The 15,042-nt window shown below is 30.9% G+C and overlaps 1 pseudogene; it reads left to right on the forward strand.

Annotated features, from left to right (window-relative positions):
- The first annotated feature begins 8,433 nt into the window (after positions 1-8,433).
- On the forward strand, positions 8,434-9,046 carry LOC111289029 (kirola pseudogene; annotated as a pseudogene).
- Positions 9,047-15,042: the final 5,996 nt, after the last annotated feature.

Raw genomic sequence — 15,042 nt, forward strand, 5'->3', positions numbered from 1 at the left:
GAAAAAGGCATTAACCATTAACTTTAGAGAGAGGATCAAGCTATAATTATACATGAAAAGAAAATTGCAGATCATCATCATCATGGATCATCTATCCATGTGCATGCTATTATCTATAATTGACGTAAACATGTGATCCGGCCAACTTTGACAGCATTGACTGATAAATATTGTTATCACATTTAGATTTCTATGACGAGGCAATCTATATTTATCTCACAGTTTTGTTGTGTATCGAATGTCAGTGATGATTACACGCATTTGTAATAACTGTATGAAGAGGACAGACACCTAGATACCTTATGGCATGTCAAAACAATAACAATCACCAGTCTAGCTAAGCTAGCTGTCCATTCGGGAGACATCCAATAAAATTCAAACATAAGATCTGAGCTTAGACAGAATGTAAAGAATCGATCAGGAGTAGGATTACCTGCTCTCTGTCTTAATTTTACCACTTCCTGAAACAATATTACTGCCCAATTCCCACGTAAGATTAAAATTCCGGATTGTTTAGAAACACAATTACTTACTCTAGCTCTTCTCCTAGAAAATTGCCAGCAAAATATCTTGTTTATTGGCAAATAAGCATGTGGCTTGGGGTTCATCACCCTCTCCCTTTCACTGGTGGAATACCTTTAGTGTTGGGTTCTAAATTATCTCATTAAAATTAAAATTTATTGCACTAAGAAAGAATGATATACACTCGAATATTTGATTCAATAATAAATTCATATATCTTTTATTAAAAATTGAATTTAAATTCTCATTTCTCTTAAAAAAAACACAGGATTGAATCTTAAATCCATATCCTCTTACCACCTAACTATGCCTACTAATATGTCTTATCAAATATTTGATGTGAATATTGCTTAAAAATTAATGTTAGTTTGTCTTATTGAAATGTTTTCCTAAGTTAAACATCAGTTGACATCTCTAAATATTAGATTTGAACTCAAATTTGATTTGTTCAGTTCGATTGTCTATCTAAAAATATAAAAAATTAAATTTATATTAAGATTAAAGAAAAAGTATTTTTATAAATACAATAATATCCATGGTCTAATTGAGTCTGGATATGAAGACTCCTTCCCTAAATCAACCTAAGTTCAGTCCCACATGCTATGACCATTCCATCATTGCTCTGTGTAGGCAATTAAAGAAGAAATGGAAATCAATTAAATTGGTTGACACTCACACAAGCTAGCAGCCTAGCAACAAGCAAGTAGCAAGTCAAACCATAGGACTGAATAAAGAAAAGGGTGATACAAATTAAGAAATGGAGCACAAAAACAGAAAGGGTTTTTCAGTCATCATAAGAAAGAAGAAAATTTTGACACAGATGAGATGGAAAAGAAAAAATGAAATCCATAAAACAACCTGCTGTGACAGGGCACTGGAAGTGGGTACTGGTACAATATTATTATAACACAAGAGGGTCAAGTTTTGTTTTACCAATGCTTTTGTATAAATTCATCCAACATCAATTTTTGAATATGTTCCCGCAGACAACGGCTATTAATACCGGACAGTCCCATAACACCCTCTCCCAGCAACATTGAGTGAAATTAAAGAAAAAAAAAACACAAATAGAGTACGAGAATGGCCTAATAGCAATGAAAATGTGAGCAGTGGAATGGTGGTGTGAGAGTAAAAGGTGCAAAGTCCAAAGATTTCAAAGGGAATCAAGGGCCAAGATCACGTTACCAGACCCATAAGATAAGGAGCACCCAAAGTTAAAAGGTTTTTTTCTCTTCAATTTCCTCAAATTCTCATACTCAAAGAGAGGTAGCTAGTTATGGCTATTAGCTAACCAAGTTTCCACAGCTTTGGCCTTTGAGAGATTCAGAGAATTAACTCAAAACCCACTTCCATTTGCACTATATAGAGCAAATTAGGATATCCAAATTTAGCCTTTTATGGTCCTCTCTTTCAGAATCTAAAGCTCCCGAAGCAGTACTGTTTCCCAGGTTGGTTGCCACCACAATTGAACTCAGTGCAATGACAATTTTTAGAGGAGTCAAAACAAGAGGGGGCAGGTATAATGGTGGAGCTAGAGCTGCAGTTTTCTTCTTGTGGATTATCCTGATTTTTTCTCAGTTAGGTTTGCATTTTGCTGTTCATGAAGAAGCCAGTAGTGATCAGTCTTTTAGGTCTCCCTCAAGGAAAGCCCCGTTTTTCGACACTGCTTCCTTTCATGCTCCATCAAGCTCATTTCAGTTTGCTGGAAACGAAGATGATCCAGACACAGTATATGGAGATGATAAGAGGATAGTTCATACGGGTCCTAATCCTCTTCACAACTAGGAAGAAAACCGGTACTGGTACGGTATTTTTTTTCTTTGTACTGTGTAAGTTAATTACTACGTGTTTTTAATGCTAGAATTCAAGTAAGTAAATGACTGTAAGAACTTTTTTTCTGTTATTTTTTTCCGTTTTCTTTTTTGAATTATTACTGTGAATGAGAGCATTGGCTTTAGCCTTTTCAGTGATTGTTTAATGAGGGTTTATAGGGCAGTGTAGTGTAGCTTTAGCAAATGGTGAGGAGAGAATGAGAAAAGGAAGGCGGGGGAAAGGCTAGTGTTAATGCTCTCCTTTTGTGTGTGTTTTCTTCTTCTGTACCTTCTGTGTTAATGTAAGATTCATTTGTCTTTTGAATTAAATTTGTGCAGTTACTTTCAGTCATCAACTTTGCTTTGTTCAGCAACTCTTGTGCCAGCCCATAATGAAGCAGTTTTCCCCGTCCCCCACCCCTTCTTAACTTCTTTTTCTTCATTTCTGTCACCGGCTTGGGGGGCTTGAAATTTGCCAAACCCTCCCCAAAATCAAACTAATAGACAGGCATGCAGCATGCTCAACCATTCAATTACACGAGAAATTTTGCTTTAAGTGGATCATTTAATCTTAATAGTACATATGAAAACAGGGGCAAACCGAAACCAACCATTTTTCTTACTCTGCTAACCAATATTAACTCACCAAAAAGGAAAAGCTAAAAGTTGAGACATGTTGAAGCCGAGGCATTTTGACATTGAAAATACTATTTACGTCAATCTTACTCTAACGAGAAATCTAATTTTTTACGTTGAGGATGAATATTAAATTTTGATATAAAGATAAAGATGAATATGATTTTAAATTTTTTATAAGTATAGGATAAATAATATAACATCCGCTCTATATTTGTACCCTCTATATTTATATATTTTATAAAATTAATTTTTATTTAATAATATAACTTTTATTTTTTATTAATTTGAACTAATATATTTATATTTAAAAATATATACATATTTATAAAAAAAGTACAAAAATATACAAGACAAAACTTTAAAAATTAAAAAATATATTTTTTATTTTTTTAAAACAAGTTTCTAGTATAAAAATTATTAATATTTATTAAATACCTAATGAGATGAAGATGATAATGAATTTAAAATACCTATTAGATATAAACACGGAAATTGATATAATATAAATAACTAAAGATGAAAAAAGTTACACACGTTTCATACTCTACCAGTTAACATTCTTAGAAAAAAATACTATTATTAGGGTTTTAGTTTGATAAACCAAACTGTAGCTTAGTCGAAATTTACTGTATAATGTGGGTTGTTGATATGATTCTGAATTATGGACGATTATCAATTAGCATATTCTGTAACATGAAGAATGAGAGTGACAGGGGATGATCTGACGGTTACTAGTCAGGCCACGTATCTCGTTAGAGAAACGTCTCAGGCCCAGGGAGATGTGGGAGTTGGAACTTCCTATAGCTGGGCACTTTAAAGGGGTTGCTGGAAACTCTTTTTGATTGATTATTCCCAGAAGTCCCGGTCATCTGGTCTATTGACTTAAATGCACCGATTTTTCTCAAAGAGGACGCCTGTCTCACTGGGCCAACACGCTTTCTCAAGACTTAGGACACTGCACCCTTCCAACATAATATTAATTGGTATAAATTATATGGTGTAATTTAACAATAGTACAGAAAAGACTTTTACATTCTAGTCATTTGAGCGCTCAATTCTCACGTTTGGGGAACTGCGTGCCCTGTGACAAAGTCCTTCGTGCCCTTAGAGGAACCCCAAATCAATATAGTCTTTCTCATTAATTAATTTGTTTCAATGTCGCCTATGGTCAAGGCAGTGTTCAAGCTCTCAAGGGAAAGAGATCGGAGATCTACAAACAAGTCATAGAAACTTCCTTGGAATCAGATTTGTTATCTAAACCCATAATATATATTAAAAAAAAACCCCTTTTAGAAATATTGGCAGGAGAGAGAGAGAGAGAAAGATCTTTCTTCTCTGATTAATGTATTAAGTTTTGATAAGTTCAAAAGATTCTGTGGGAAGTATGAGAAGAAGCAGACATGAAGTCAAGCTATTAGTTTCTGCAAGGAAAAGTATAGCATTCCCCATGAAATGAATGTTTGCTTGGGGAGCCATTATAGAGGGAGTTAAAGAAGGCTTGATGAGAGTGCAACTACCTCATCTCTGTCTTTGTCAACTTCCATAAAACCCCATGTTTATTGCTTCCACCCACCCCACTCCCTTGCTCTTCTTGATTGCTAAGCTTGCATTTTTTTTCCCCAATTTTCTAAATTTTCGGCACCCAAAATCTAGTTTGCATTGCTATCACCATTAATTAATTTATAACCAATATAGAAACCATGACTAATAAAAGGAGGTCCCACTCCCACAAGATTTGCCTATACTTAGCTGGAATGCTAAATTTATCAAAATATCAACCACCCAAAGACCTTGAATTAATGTTAAATCAATGTAGGTCGTATTCATGCTGCTCCTTGACGTATTACAATGGAGTGGTGTGGTTGACTTTTTTTTTTCATGATTCTTTTCAAAGGTGTATTTTAACTGATCAGCTTTTCCTTTAAAAATCTAAGTTATTGATGAGAATGTTCCCATTTCCATTGTTCATAGAGCATGGTGAGTTATAATATTGTTCGAATTGTTTTCTTTTTCTTTTCAAAAGACTACCTGAATTTATCGTAACCCTAGAGACTGAGTTGGGCGCAGTAGGCACTCCTAGTCCTAGATCTGCTTTTACGTAGCCGAAATATAAATAGGTCAATCAGCAACTCTATATTAACCACTGCACTTTCAAACAAAACATATTATATACAGAACAAAAACATGGCTGCAAAGTCCTTAGGAACTAATATTATAATCCCAGACAGATGAATTCAGCTAGTTCACCAAAAACTTTGTATCTTATTCAATGTCTCTCGATCACATGCAGCTTTTTAATGTCAGAAAACAAGCAGGTTTTGCACTTTGGACTGAAAAACGCCATAAACATGAAGCATTGGAAGACTTCACAATGAGAACAAAAACTGGCGCATACATACATACAAAACGGAAACAAAGAAGGGTGTTTAATAATCACAGACAGAACAGATTTATATGACTGTGCTTGTCTAAGGACATCGCTGTTAGGATCTTCATGTAGTGTGACTGAAACGATATGCATTTATAACCAGAGAAGTGGATGATGTTTCTCTTTTTGCAAAGCGTAGCTCTCACTTTTTACAAATATGTAAATTAAGGTCTTTGGTTAATTAATCAGAGCTTTTCTTTAACTATGAAATCCTTCATGGCAACCTCAATTCAAATATAACACTTTATGCTGTCTTCGTTATTCATGGTCTAGCAAATAAAAAATGTCGAGTTCATGTTTAGAAAAACATTAAAGCACAAAAATAATAGGGATAAAGTCTAAATTTATCACTTTAATTGAGTGATGGACGAATTTGCAGTTTATTTTTCGATGGGTACAATTTTACCATAATAATTTGAATTTGGTTCTGAAATAGTAAAAAAAAAATAAAAATAGGGGTGTTCACAATCTAACCAATCATGCGAGACTGATTCAACTCGGTTCAAAACCTAAATATGATTCTAAGTTCTGGTTTTAAAATATTTTATTAATTAAAATTTAATTTTAAAATATTAAAATATTTTTAATATTTCTATAATAAACATAACTTAAAAGAGCGGATTAGCTTAGGCTTGAATTTTAGAAGTGTCAATTAGGTTCAGTTTAGCTAGTGATCTTGTCATAAAGACACCTTTAGTCAAACGTTAATAATAGTAATAAAATTTAATGAGTAAATAAAAATAAATATCCATAAAATATTCTAATTTTTAATATTTTTCGCTAAATTAAAAAGTACAATGATAAAATTATACACGTTGAAAGATAAATGATAAATTTGATGAATCACTTTAAAATAGAGTGATAAATTTAAATTTATTCCAAAATAATATAGTAAAATAAGAAGGGTTTTAAGTAAATTTATAACAGATAGACTAGATAGAACATGTTAATGGTAATTCCAGTAAAGCCACTGATCAGTATAATAACTTCAACCATTACAAATTGGAGATGCAGCATGGTTCCCGGGATTCTCTTCTCCCAATCCCATGACCCATGAAATAATAGTAGTACTTTGACAATCCACGTAAGGACGAGCAAAAGATTAGGGGACACTATTCTTAAGTCAAAAGGTGATATAGGGGCTTGTGCATTAGTTAAAAAAAAAATCAGTTACGACTTTGACACCTCCCTGCATCAGTGTATGCTTCAGCTTCTTTATTGCTTTGCCAGAACAACTTAGAGCCAACCACTCGACTGACATTGTGCCAGGATGATTTCTTCCTCCTTGACAGTTTTCCCTCCAGGTGAATGCTTAAAGAATAAGCAGATCAAACACAAATTAAGGCATTAAACACAAACGGTAGCTAATAGCATTACCATTAATTCATTGATCTGAATCTATTTACTGAAAATGAATGAAAAGGAATCTGTGCCATGCGCCTAGTTATATATTGCTTGAAGCCTTGAACCCAAGTCAACAGTTCTTAGCCCCTAAAATAGGGATTTATGGATTATAGCCAAGTTGATTTTCGACTTCATCAGCAACTCCAGGAAGGATTTGCTAAAAAAATGATGAAAAACATCCCTACCTGTGATAATGGGGTTCTAGTTTGACAAATCAATGTCTTCTATGAAATTCAAATTTGGATTCTTTTATGTTGTGTCAGAAATATGACAGCCGAAGACAATAAGTTCAGTGGGCCTAATTAGCATTTACATTCTCCAATTGCTAGCAGTGTTTTAATGTTGGAACTTGGAACCATGCATGAACACTTGATGGCTTTGAAACACTACTTGTGGATCAGATCCAAAGCATGTATACCAAACCAAACCAAACACAAATGCAAAACTATGGATGATAAAGGCCCGGAAGGGAGGAATAAGCTAAGAAAAATCGTCCTACAGTTATGAACATAAGCCGGTTTTATTCGAGACTGTAAGATGCTGGAAGAAAATGGTGATGTGTAGCTGGGGGGATAATAAAGGGGGAGTGGAGTCAGGTAATTCCCGAGAAGAAAATGGCTAGAGATTAATTACAGAATACTGACTGCCTTTTTTGTTTACACGTTCAGGGTACACCTTGCTATTAGTTTGTATTTAATCTCTTTTTTTGACGATTGATTTAAGGGAATACTCCTCTATATCGACTAAATTTACTCTCATAATGCTCCCAACTTCCTCCTCAACATAATTCTATCTCTCCTACTAGATACACTAAGGGTCCACTCCCAGATTTGGTAATGAATTTACCCTCGCTTTGCCAGCTTGACCCTTGAGAATTTGGGGCAGTGAATATCAATGAATATGGAACTGGGGGTTTGATTTTGGTATCAAAGGACCACTTCGGATACTGATACAAATTAAATTGAAAGCTCTAGAATTTTTCAATCCAATGAAGATTATTATTTATTTATTTTTGGATATAAAAATGTGTTTGTTTTTTAGATTTATGTATACATTTTCTAATTGTTGGATCTCACAAGATTTATGACTGAGATTAAAGCTTTTATCAATTCGTCTTCTTCTCTTTCTAGCTTCTCATAATATTACGTGATAATTTTTAAATGACAGGTCATATCTACATTTGTCATTAGGAGTAGAAATGATCTATTAGCACGTATTAGCTCTTTAGTTAGAAAGAAACAACAAACAACTGAACATGAATATGCCAAGAGCTCACCAAGCTTGATGGAAACATGAAGATCACAAGAATTCGCTAAACTTTCATTTGGAATTTGACATTTTCCGTCTCAATTCCGCAAAATTGTTAATCCCATTTGAGGAAGGCCTTTGAATCTTTGAACCCCGTTGGGCAAGCGGTTAGTTTTGGTGAAAAGGACGCCACTGGATGACAATTAATTGTCAAATATCCGATCCATGGGCATGGAAGAATCTCTCTCCTTTTATATGTACATGGGTGTAAATTATTGCCATTGAGCAACTCTATATCTCCGATTCTTTTCTAGTTTCTGGTTCGTACATTAGCAGACAAAAAAAAAGGATCAGATTGCAAAAATTTAGGTCCAAACGGGGATGAAGTCCTTTGCTGATAAGGCCTACGATATTTTCAAGCGCAAAATGTACCTCATACCCAAGATCTGCACTGAACTGATAAAAGACGTAAAAATTGCTAAGGGTGACTGGGAGACAGTGGGATCAGTCAGGCAATGGAAATATGTTGCTGGTAAACGAATACTAAGTCCCTAGCTAGCTACTATATACATATATAAATATATATGTATGTAAGTATGTATGTATGTATATTCATTCTGGATGTTATAGACATGTTTGTTAGTTTGATTAATTATAATCTGCTATTTGAAACAACTGAACAATAAATGCCTAACCGATGATCTTGGGCTCGACTGCTCTTCTTCCAGGGATTTCTGAGAGTTGCTCGGAGATCATAGAGGCTATTGATGATCGAAACAAGTCAATCACTTTTAACGCATTGGACGGTGATATGATAAAATATTATAAGACTATCAAAGCCACTGTTAGTGTGACGGTTAATGGTAAGGGAAGCTTGGTGAAATGGACTTTGATATACGAAAAGCAAAACCAGAACATCCCCGATCCTGAGAAAGACTTGGAGTTTGCCTCCAGTATCACCAAGTCTCTGGATGCTTACCTTCCCAAGAATTAGGAGAAGATGTAAAGAAAAACAGCTCTGCCTACCCTAGCTTTTAAATGTAATTTCTATGTATGTTGTCAGTTAAAATTCTGCATCATATATATGTAGCCATTGCTGATGAAATTTCCACTAAATAATTCCTCGAAAGAGTAAAAATATTTTATTTTCATCTTTTAAAGTTTATATTCAACATTGGCATAGTTTCAGAATGATATTTGGCAATTACACCATAATTCACCAGACTACTGAAATGATACCCAAATATCATCGGCCTCATATTTCATTTTTTAAGATTCAAACCTAAAATCTCTAAAGAAATTGTGAATTTTAACGGTTAAGGTGTCTCTAAGAGGCCAAAGCTTGATAATTCTTTTTTGGACAAAACTTATACGATATTTTTTATGTAAAGTTTGTGAAGTTTTTTTTAAAAAAATTAATTTAATAAAAATTTAAATTGATAAATTGATAAAATTTAATATGAACATTAAAAAAAATTAAAAATATAATTTATAATTTAAATTTAATTGATATTTATTTAATCGTAATTTTGTGAAAATTTTTACGAAAAAGTATCTAAAATTTTATTAAATTTTTTTTCAAAATTTTCACATTTGATCTATATAACAATACCTTTTAATCTATCTATTTTAATTTTTAATTATAACTTTTATTTTATAATTATTATTAAAAAATTTCATAAATTTCATTTAAAAAACTTTATTTAAAGGTTTTCCACAGTATATATATAAAGAAGTAGCAATAACTTAGAAGCCGAGATTTAGTTTAATTGTTTAATGCGGTCAACCTCAATAGGAGTTATCCAACATATTTGTGGTTCAAAATCCAACATTTGCAATCTTTCTCTTATCATCATGCTACGAATTCAGTTGTATCAAAAAATAGCAATAACCACTAATAAAGTGTAGATTAAAATATAAATCTGATCATGTATTTAACATTCAAATTTCGAGACACGGGCAAATCCACATGTTTAGATAGTGTGTTTATGGATAATCTCAAAAATTTAAAAAAAAAAAAATTTAGGGCGTCCAAGAAAAAAATATTTCCTGTACACCTTTTTTATTGAAAAAATTAATAAATTTATCAGTAATTTTTATATATATATCATAAGTAGACACAAAAAAAAATTTAGATCCATCATTGTCAAGACAAAGATAATACCTGCTTCAATTTTAAAATTTTAATACCTAACTGAATGCATATTTTATTTTATATTATGTTGATAGTTTAGAATGTAGTGTATCTTACATTTAGTAAAAAGATTTAATTATTGATAAATAAAGTTAATTTTGTATTAATTTTATTCATATTTTAAATAATTATGTATGAATAAAAATAATTATAATAAAATAAATTGTCATAACTATTTAAATATAAATATATTATTATTCATAAAAGTTATGATTATACAGAAAGTCATAACTATTTGAATCATTTGAATAAAAATTTATATATGTTTATTCATTATGAATAAATATTTCAGTATAATTATTTTCACTATTTTTAATTGAAGATTTTGAGGCTTTGTTGTATCCTAAAGGCATAATTACCTTTAAGCAAGTTTTTTTTACACTTAAAAACCAAAATTTTTTTTTATTATTTTTTCTCTTATTTTATTTTTTCTAACAATTTAAAGGCTATTATGAGAAATTTATATTTCGTATGAGAAATATACAATGAAAAGAAATTAGCATGATTTGGAGATCAATATAAGATGAGGCTCAAGGTGTCAAAGAATTAATACTTTCATAGACCAAAATGTTAATTTTTATGAAGATTTACATTTCATATATGTATTGTATTTTTTGCATAATTGTTAGTAAGAAAATTGACTGAATGATATAAATATGTTAATAATTAATTTTATTTGTATGTAAAGTCAAAACACAATATGCAAAATATTGATTACATTGCATAAACTTATGCATATACTGAAATTGACTCTACAATTAGGTTTAATAAATTATATTATATCTATTTGAAAAATCATTGCTTATAAAGACTGGGATGGAAAATAGCCTGAAAACATAAAAAAAGAAATACATGAATTGATTTACCACTAAAAGAATTATCACTTGTTATCAAGTAATGAATTAAATTAAGTTTTAATGGAATGGCTGATTGTTTAATTGTCATGTTTTGATTATATATAGAACAAACAAATTGTCTCATGATTTTTATGAAAACAATCGAAAATGGGTAAAGAAATTTACCATAAAAAATTATATGTAAATGGAGAATATATGCAGAAAATAAGATTTGGTTGCAAGATTAGTTTTATTTTTAAATCACGACACCAAAATTGAAATAATAAGTTGAGTCAAACTATTTGTATGATTCTATCTTTGTTGGTCGTTTATAAATCAAAGGTTGATATTTTTTAAAATTTATTATTAGTTCAAATTTTGACTAGTGTTCAATTTTCATGAAAACCAATTAAAATTAAATTGATGTATGTGAATAGTTTTTATTAAGATATAATGTTTCATGGATTAATTGAATACATTAAGTATATATATCTATGGCATCCCTATATTTTGTAAATTTTATGTTAGTATCACTAACTAAAATTTGGCCAACAATTTGGGCTAATTAGATGATTGATTAAAAGAAAAGGCATGTCATTAAAAATATTGAAGCATTTGTCGATTACAAGCATTTTGAATTATGCTTATCAATGTCTAAATTAGCCATATTTATAAATTAGAAAAGAACTTGAAAACTCAATAATCCAAAGGCACTGGTACATGCATGTATCTAATATCATTTTGTGATGGCATGGAGAATATTGGTACAGTTTACCATATATTATGAAAATGAAATGAATAGGATGAAATTTTTTTTCTTATACGTTAAAAAAGATATGGATTATGGAGATAGAATACCATCATCCAATTAATATATTATTGGCTAAAAATAATGAAGATATTTTTACTTTTTGTACTTGAAAAATGATATTTTATAGGTTGTTAAAATGAAAAGTGCACAAGTTTTCGAAGTTTTCAATAGATTCACGACAATGAAAAGGAAGTGGCTGGTTATATATCATATTAACATATGGGCTTAAATAATAATATTAGTTTGTGAAAGTCGTAAGTCTTAGAGTTAGCCAATTAATGATTTAACTAATGCAAATTCATCACAAATTTTTACATAATATATGAGTAGAACTCATATTATAATTATTGTTTATGCTATTTTATGAAAATAATTCTTTGGATTCATATTTCATGACTTGTATTGATATGATGATCTAAATACGAACATGTTAATCACAAAATGATTGTAAAAGTATTTAAAATTGGAGTTAAATATACTATAGACTCTTATTGTACATAGGCATATTGATCATATTAGTAAAGTTTAAATTTATTATATATCCAAAAATGTTATAACCAATTAAAAGTGGTAAATAACAAAGCTATATAAGCTGCACAATGGAGGAAAAATAAAGTTCTCATAAAATTTTGAAATCAAGTTTAGATATTTCAATAGTCATAAACTTTGAATTGGCCAATGGGCAATTAATATATGCATTGGAAACTTATAATAACATTTGAGATAGTTGGTTTTCACTAAAGCCATCACTATAAATGAGATAATTTCAATAATCAAATCTATATAATTTGTAGGTATGATATAGATTATTATGGCTGGCTTAGAATAGCTATAAGTCAAAATTAATGCCACAATCTTGATCACATTGTGGTAATTTTTTCTTATATATATAGTCTAGTTCATAAATTGTACAAAGAATTTATCATTTATGATTTTATATAGTGAAATTTTCAAAATATATTTACTTTGAAAGTCATGAGTGATTCAAAGATCTTGTAAATATGAAAAATTTTATAATAGCAAAAGGAATGCTATTTGATCCATTTGAGTAATGGAAATGGTTTTTTTCATGATAATAAAAATTATTAGTAGTGTCCATAATGAAATAGATTGATATAAATATTTATGAATTGATATAAAAAATCTTAAAAGATACTATAGAAGCATGATTATATTTAAAATCTATTTATTGATGTAAACTTTTATATTGAGTTAAAATATAAAAGCTTTAGAACTTTTATAGAAATATTAAGATATTTACTACTTATTTTTCACTAAGGGTGGATTTAGAGGCTTTCTACTTAAAAAAAAAAAAAACTACCAGATATTGCAAGATAAATTAAATAGCAACTTGATTAAGTATATATGATATCTTGACAATTGAATAAGACATTCTTTAATAAAAAAATGCATACTTACACATGGTGGGGATGATAAGAATAATAAAAAAAAAATTGTCACCATAGTGTTGTAAGATTTTAATATAATTTTATGAGTAAATTATACAAACTAATAAGTTTAGACACCTATTAAAGTAAAATCATAAAAAAATCTTTAAAAATCTTTAAGGGACTTCTAGACATCGATTTTGTCCGGGTCTATTGTTTTCATTTCAATTTAATAATAATAATAATAATAATAATAATTTTAAAAAATTAATAATTAAAAAAAAAAAGATAGAAACCAGAGGGCTAGTACGGTGCTGCTGTCGCCCCCAACCAGCCCCCTGTCCAACCTCGACTAGCCCTCTGTTCAGCCTACCTACAGCCACCCAGATCCCCCTATTTAAAGCTCTTTAAAACCCTTAGCCCCTTTCCTCTTCAGTCTCTCTCTCTCGAAAAAAAAAGGGCCTATTCAATCCACCCCCACGACAAACCCTCGAGCTCAGACGAACTACCCCCCTCAAAATACTTTCAACAGCCCCAGACAGAACCTCTATCCCCACGTATAAAAAACTCAAATTCTGAACAGCTTTCACCAAACCCATACCCAAACAGAAACAAAAAATAAAGACAAACAGTTCTCCCCGTAAGGAGGAACCTCATCACCAAGCTCCCTACAAAAACAAAGAAAACATATCAGTTTTAGTCTAAAAAAAAAGAAAAAAAAGACAAAAAACTTCAAGTCCTGATCTACGACGATCGGGGTTGTATCTGGTGAAAAGAGAGTCAGATCTGGAAAAAGGACGTCGAGAGAAATTTCTGGCGACTTTCTGAACCTTTTTCGATCACCGACGACCACCGTCGACGGTGACCCACACGATGGCCAGAGTAGCGAACGACGTTGGATTCCAGCGAAAACCAGAGAAAACCCCAAAGCTTCAGTTTTTTCTGTGAAATGGTGAAATGGACTGAGAAAAAAAATATGATTTTTATAGAAAACATAGGGGCAAAACGACGTCGTTTTGAGCATAGGACCAAAACGACCCAGTTTCAAGCATAGAGGATTCGCGCATGGATCGAACTCGACTTGAGATCCGTGCAACCCGACCGGATGACCTGCTTCAGTCAGCCTTGAACTGGTTCAAACGAATCGCCAGTGAACTGATCTGAATCGTTGGATCGTCCGAACCGCTGATTGAACCGTCGAACCGGTCAGACTGGCCCAGACCAACGTTGATCGAACTGTTGACCGGTCCGGTTCAAGTAAAATTTTTTTTTTTTTTTTCTAATTTTTTTATATATATTATTATTTTTATTATTTTAAGTTTTTATATTTATGCATGATAAATATTTAAATTTATTCGAATAAATATCTAATTATTTTTAATAATAATAAAATGAAAATAATATAGGACAATAACTAAAAAAGATATTTAAAATGCTTAAATAATAATAATAATGTAATAATTTTTTTATTTTCTCTGCCTAGATGTTGGAGGAAATTAAATCATGTTTTAAAAATAATAATTTCGCCTAAATATTAGGGAATGATTATTATAAAAATACTAAATAAGTTAATAATCTTGATAATAAGTTTTCATAAAAAAAGATTTTAAAAAAATATTTTAAAATATTTTTTTATGTTTCTTAAATTAATTTTTAAAAAATTATAAAAATTGAACTTGCTCCAAAAGTTCGCCTAGATGTTGGAAATTTTTAGAGATGTTCGTGTTTTAATTAAACCCCAAACCTTCAAACCCTAAACTT

The sequence above is a fragment of the Durio zibethinus genome, chromosome 4 (assembly GCF_047325235.1).
Source record: "Durio zibethinus cultivar Kanyao isolate XHJ-2024 chromosome 4, ASM4732523v1, whole genome shotgun sequence".
Taxonomy (NCBI): Eukaryota; Viridiplantae; Streptophyta; class Magnoliopsida; order Malvales; family Malvaceae; genus Durio; species Durio zibethinus.